This window comes from Palaemon carinicauda, chromosome 16 (assembly GCF_036898095.1).
Source record: "Palaemon carinicauda isolate YSFRI2023 chromosome 16, ASM3689809v2, whole genome shotgun sequence".
NCBI lineage: Eukaryota > Metazoa > Arthropoda > Malacostraca > Decapoda > Palaemonidae > Palaemon > Palaemon carinicauda.
Genome location: NC_090740.1, coordinates 21815913 through 21821912, shown reverse-complemented (window position 1 = coordinate 21821912; position 6000 = coordinate 21815913). Strand labels below are relative to the sequence as shown.

The window sequence follows — 6000 nt, the reverse complement described above, 5'->3', positions numbered from 1 at the left end:
AGAACATAAGTTGATCTTTACTTATTAGAATTTACTTTATTTCTTCAGTATTTTTTTCATAAATCTTTATCGCGCAGACCTTCAGTTTTATCCTTTGTTACTTAAAGCAGTCATGTAAATCACTCTCCTTTTACATTTGTTTCTACACAAACCCTTGTCCGCTAATAGGAATGTGCTTTCAGTGCAGCTGGATTTAGCTATTAAAACTTTAATGAAGTGACGGTAGTTACTGGCAGGTAGCAAGGAAGCCCCACCCACCTTACAGTCCGACACAGATCTCTCACTTTGCTTTTGGAGAACGTTAATACAGACATGTGCCGGTTCTCTCAACAGGTTGTTTTAATGTTTTAGATAATTGGTAGGCAGATCGTAATGTACAAGGGTTTTAGGGAAGAAGGAAGTTTTTTGCTGTTTAACGTTAACTTTAGCCGACTAACTGTTATCAGTGTGTTCTGCCGATTCTACATTCTTGTTCCTATTAGACAGATTTTCTTTTGGCACTCTTTTTCCCTCACTTTGGTGTGCTGGTGAATAAAATGACAACGTAATCATAGGTAGGTTAGAATAGCCAAAAAATAAATTTTTTGTATCAATGTGCTCCATTGTAGGAAGAAGTTTCTACCGCCAACTGTTAGGCAGAATGGTACTTCTCTTCTTCTTTCCATGTGATTTCACGTACCTTGTAAGGCACTAAGGATGTTCACCTAATTACACTGTCTATTCCTATGATCTCTTGCCTGTGGGACATTGCCATTGTCCTGAAGAACCCTTCAAAGAGGACTGCAAACTCCCTCTCTTCTTTTGCTTCTTCGCTGTCTGTTCATACTGTCTTACTGTTGAACAGAAGATGAATGATCCTGCCCTTTTTTTTCACTTTGACTAGAAAGTCCCAAGTGGAACGATCAATTGGCGTTGCTATTGTAACATCTACTGTTTCTCACCCTGTGGGAGAGAGTCGTATTGCAGGAGTCCTTGGTTCTCTTCAACAAGAATGGAGAGAAGAGGACAACCTGTTTGCGTAAGCACCCGTGTGCGCTCTCACTAGCGTGCTATTATGCACACACTGTCATCTGCTAGCATACTCCCCTATGGGCTCATACTCTCATATGTGTATGCTTCCAGGCACTCCTATGAACCCATACTTATATGCACCCATGCTCTCGTAAGCTCACATGCTCTCCTATGTGCCCGTGCTCTCCTGTGCACGTCCTACTGTTCATGCCCGAGCCACTGTGTGGGCTTCTTCAGGAGTAACACCTTCAATTATTCATGCACAACTTTATGGTTGCCTGCTCACACTTATTTATGTTCAACTCCATGAGTGCACACACCACTAGATCAGGAAGATCATGTTTCTGCAGAAAGCAAGGCAGAAAGGATCATGGAATTTAGTGTTTTCTTGCCACTCCTATAAGTAATGATATGCTGGTTGGTCATTGTGTGACACACTGATAATGTTCCAGACCTACTTCCCGATATTACCCTTGATCTACCAGAATTCACCTCCTAGAAAGAACAGATGCGACTTAGTGCTGTCAATAAGATTTACAGACCCCTACAGTCAACTCTTACAAATCAAATAATCTATGGGGAACTGGAGACTGGTCATCAGTCTCCCCTCTTGGATCTTCAGACCACATTTAGGATAGGCACGAATATGTGTGTGTCGTCCATCATAGGAATAAAGACAGCTTGGTTCCTGTAGAAATGATGGACACATACCATCAGATTCATTCTCTATGTCCTACTGGAGGCTTTCTTTACTGAATATTTGGAAAAGGCAATTACCAGTTCAAAGCCTGGTGTTCCAGTCTGGGTACTACACCCCAAGTGTTCATGCTAGTATCTTATGAGCACTTTCAGTCAGCACTAGTCTATTGAAGGGTCTTAACAATTGATCCTTTCTAGTCTCCTACATGTGAAGCTTTTCACTGATTCCAGGTTATTATATACAGTCTTGGAGGGAATTCTATCGGTAGGAGTATGTGGGAATACCTTAATATAACATTTAAGGTGGGTGGCTCTCCTGTAAATAATCGTAGCAAAGTGTTAGCTCTACTGTTCTTAAAATAATGTCATCCAGATTGACAAGGACATCTGAAATTTCCTTCGTCGACAAGAGCGCTAATACTGCAGAGCTGCCTCCCCAGCCAGTGCTCCAATAGCTCCTGAAGCTTTACTGGTCAACAACCAGCATTTCCCTTACCTTTGGATTGAGAGGCAAACTATCCTGGTAGCTGTATGATGGATTTTTTTTTTTAGTAAAGTCCCCCCCCCCCTCCTCTGAGAATTTACTGCCCACAGATATATTGGAGGGAGTATGAAGTGCCCACCTGCTTCCATCTAGTCTAGTTGATGTGATCTATGGTAGGAATAGGCTACACCAGCTTTTCAACTTGCTGAGAATGCTTGCAGTGCTACTACCTTGCAAAATTTCCGAAGAGTTTAAGAGAGCACTTGGTAGCGATGATGATCGACAATGCTTCCGTTGAGGCACCACTTTCGTGGCATGCTCAGTCAATAATGAGAAGCGGGGAAAGAAGACAATTTTTTCATCATAAAGCGGATTTATTTGCCAAGTTGATGTAAAATGAGCATAAATTCTCTTCAAACTGAATGTCTTCAATTACATAATTACTTGATCTAGGACTCTCTCAATTGATTTCCAAGTACTGCATTCTTAATTCCTCATAAGTTACAGATAATATTTAAAAGTCTTAAAGACTATCAGAACACACTCGGAGAGAAACGACGCAGTGGAATGGGCAAGATAATTACATTAATTAATTACAAAAAGATAAATGTTGGGCGTCTTGTAGAGTGTCAACCCCAGCCATGACTGAAAGAGGGCTACCATAGCTGTGGGCCTATTGACTTCTGCCCAGCTGTTCTTATCAGAGCACTCCTTGCTTGGGGTTATGAGGGACTCCCTGGCCTTTAGGTAGCACTGGTAGGTGATGCAACTGCATCCAGCCATTTCTTGCGTCTTTCCATCCCCTTCACCCAGTATTGCCTATTGACATACAAAACGGACTCAGAACATTTGTGCTGAGCTAGCAAATTGATGACGCCAGTAAGAAATGGTTCAAACTGCCTTTCCCAGTCCCCAGATTGTGGAGACAAGGTCACAGATCGACAACCATCTGCCTGTTTCCTAAGACCTTCTATGCACAGGTTTAACAGTTTGTTTAGAATTTACTAAACTCCCTTTTAAATTGTGACACCATGTGTGGCCTAAGTTACAAAGAGACACCATTCAAAACCAATTGCAAGCATGTGTGTTCTTAGGAGTAAAAGATGTGATAGACTTGCAAAAGATTTTTCCGTTAAGAGGACCGTTTGAGAAAACATACTCGGTTGACAGAGTCCTGGTGTAGGGGCTTTATGTTATCCCTATATCATTTTATGGCAGAAAGGCTTTGGCTTTCACCGTGCATTAGAACAAGAAGCTTCCTGGATTTCACTAGTCCCAGGCAGTTGTTGAATACGCCTTCCAACATCTCCAAGAATCATAGACTCTTAAGTCTTCCTGCCCATCCTTTCCCTGTTTTATTGATTGTGAAGAGTAGAATATCTCCACTGCCATGGTTCAGGAGCTTGGAGCCAAGACCTAGAATCCAGCTGGCTATGACTTCAACCATTCTTCATTTCTTCCCTAAAAATGCAACTAGCTGGAACCAGAATGACTTCCCTCCTTGTTCTTAGACATTTCCTTCAGTTGGAGGAAGCAAGATGATAGATAGTTTTATTTCTGGGTTTGTTAACAATCGGACATGTGTTCCCTCAACAAGAAGAGAGGGCCTCCGGATTCAGTTTACAAAGTTAGAACATCTAATCTGCCCCAAAGCTCTGGAAGAACCCTAGCTGCCCTTTACATATGATAGTACCTACAGTTTCCTGGATACCAGTGATAGTGCCTCCTTTACTGGATAAAATAAAACTTCTCCCCTAAGATTGCAGTGGTAAGAATGCCTGGCCTTTTACTGCTTCTTTCTTCCCTTTCTTCTGGGTGCAGCATTCACTTCTTTATATCCTGGACCATATGATAGTTGCAGAGAAGCCACATACTCTTTCTTAGCAATAAGTTCGTTTAGAAGTATCTTCTCCATGCTCCTTTACAAAGGGGATGATGGTCAAATGTACAGTATACATAGATATTCTCTTATGATCATGTCATTGAGATAACATATCCTCTATACGGTTATAGGTTCTTCTTTAACTGTTTACCAGTCCATGATAGTCACTTAGCTTAAGACCTGCTTATCTTCATATCTAGGTCATTGATGGGTTGACAGGAGTCCCCACCATTGTTCCTATGTTTGGCAAAAATGCTTTACATTTCTTAGGAAATTAAACTAGGCCATTGGTTTTAGGGACTTCTCCTCCTCAGGATAAATCTCTTTATAAAAGACTTGTGTTTATATTCGTGTAGAAACAAATCACATTTTAAGAATGATTATATTTTTTCAATTATAAAAACCCGAGTCGTTTAAGGTATACTTCCTACATCAACCACGCCACAAGTATTATGCTGGAGTAAAAGATAGAGCACTGTAGCATGTCGGGTGAGCAGGGCTTTGTCACCACCCGGTGGTGAAATAATAAGCCTATTAAAGGACTGAGATTTGTAAAGTCAGTAAAAATACAAGTTACTATTTTTTTTTAAATTGTGATATTGCCACAATTAGGCTGTTCCTCCAGCATACTCGTTCTTGGTAATGGATTTCCCAAATATTTCCCTACTTTGACTAGAATACCGTTCGTTCATGCTGCTTTTCTTAATATTTAAGTGCTTCATATCTACCTGTATCTGTAACTATTCTTTGAAGCATGTGCCTACATTCTATTGTTATTCTAGGTTTCTGTTTAGTCAATAACTTTTCACAAATTATTCCTTTCATTTTATTCTTAGACATTCCTCTTTTACCCAAAGTTTTCTATACTGTACCTCAATGTGTTTCAGGTGCTTAGTCTGTTTATTTCTGGATTTTGCCACATGTGTATGATCATCTCCTTAATGTTTCCCATTTTCCTTAAAGCTCATTCATTACACTTTCTTCTGTTCTTACTATAGCTCTTCTTGCTTCATTCTTTGCAATTTCCTAAGACAACTTATTCTTTTTTAATATATTCTAATCATATCCTTGCTTCTTGTGCCATTTTAATCTTTGTTAGTGCATCATAATTCAATCACTGACTCTCCTGTAGAGAAAATTTGAAAAGACATGTGGTGGACATGCATTGAATATAATAAGACGTAGAAGTATGACGGGGGTAGATGTTATGAGGAAAAGAGAAGTTGACATTTTTCAAGTACAAGAGACAACATGGAAGGGAAACAATAATTTCTTTTTAGTTAAAAGGATCATCATGGAATGTTTAACCCACCAGTTATTTCTCCTCTGTTAATATAATACTATATGACCACCTAACCTCTAACACTAGAGTTTTTTGCTTACTATTTGGTCCCTTTCTCAATTCGTCTTACACCAATGAGCAATGTTACATAGTAACACTTTCCCCTCATTAATCAATCCTGTTTTTCAGTCAGATAGCTCATTCATTACAGTAAGTGTTGTGAATCTGGCATATTGAAAGTCACTGCAAAATCTACTAGTAGCTCGCGTTCTTGTGTTCCTGCCATTTGTTTTGACCACCTAATTTAATCCATAACCATGTTATTCACAGGTAAATTTTTGCTAATTTCCATTACCTTATTTCCTCTCCATCTGGTACTGAGCTGACCGTCCATCCACCTTTAAAGTAATCTTCAAAGAGCGGCTTTGCCAACTTATAACAGTATGATGTTATTTTGTTTCTTTAACATTATATAGCAAGGGACTCCAGTGTGGTCCTTGATGACCCTTACATAAATATGAAATAATCTAGATAAAATTGCTACCATCTCCACTCTCACTTGGCATTGTTAGGCATGCTGTCATGTTGTTTATAGGTTCCAAAATTGTGTGGTCCTGTTACAAGATGTTTACTTATGGGTTT

The 6000-nt window shown here is 39.6% G+C and overlaps 1 long non-coding RNA gene across 1 annotated transcript in view; it reads left to right on the top strand.

Annotated features, from left to right (window-relative positions):
• Nucleotides 1–6000, top strand: part of LOC137654979 (uncharacterized) — a 43145-nt gene that overhangs the window by 36574 nt on the left and 571 nt on the right. The gene's annotated exons all lie outside the window — the stretch shown is intronic.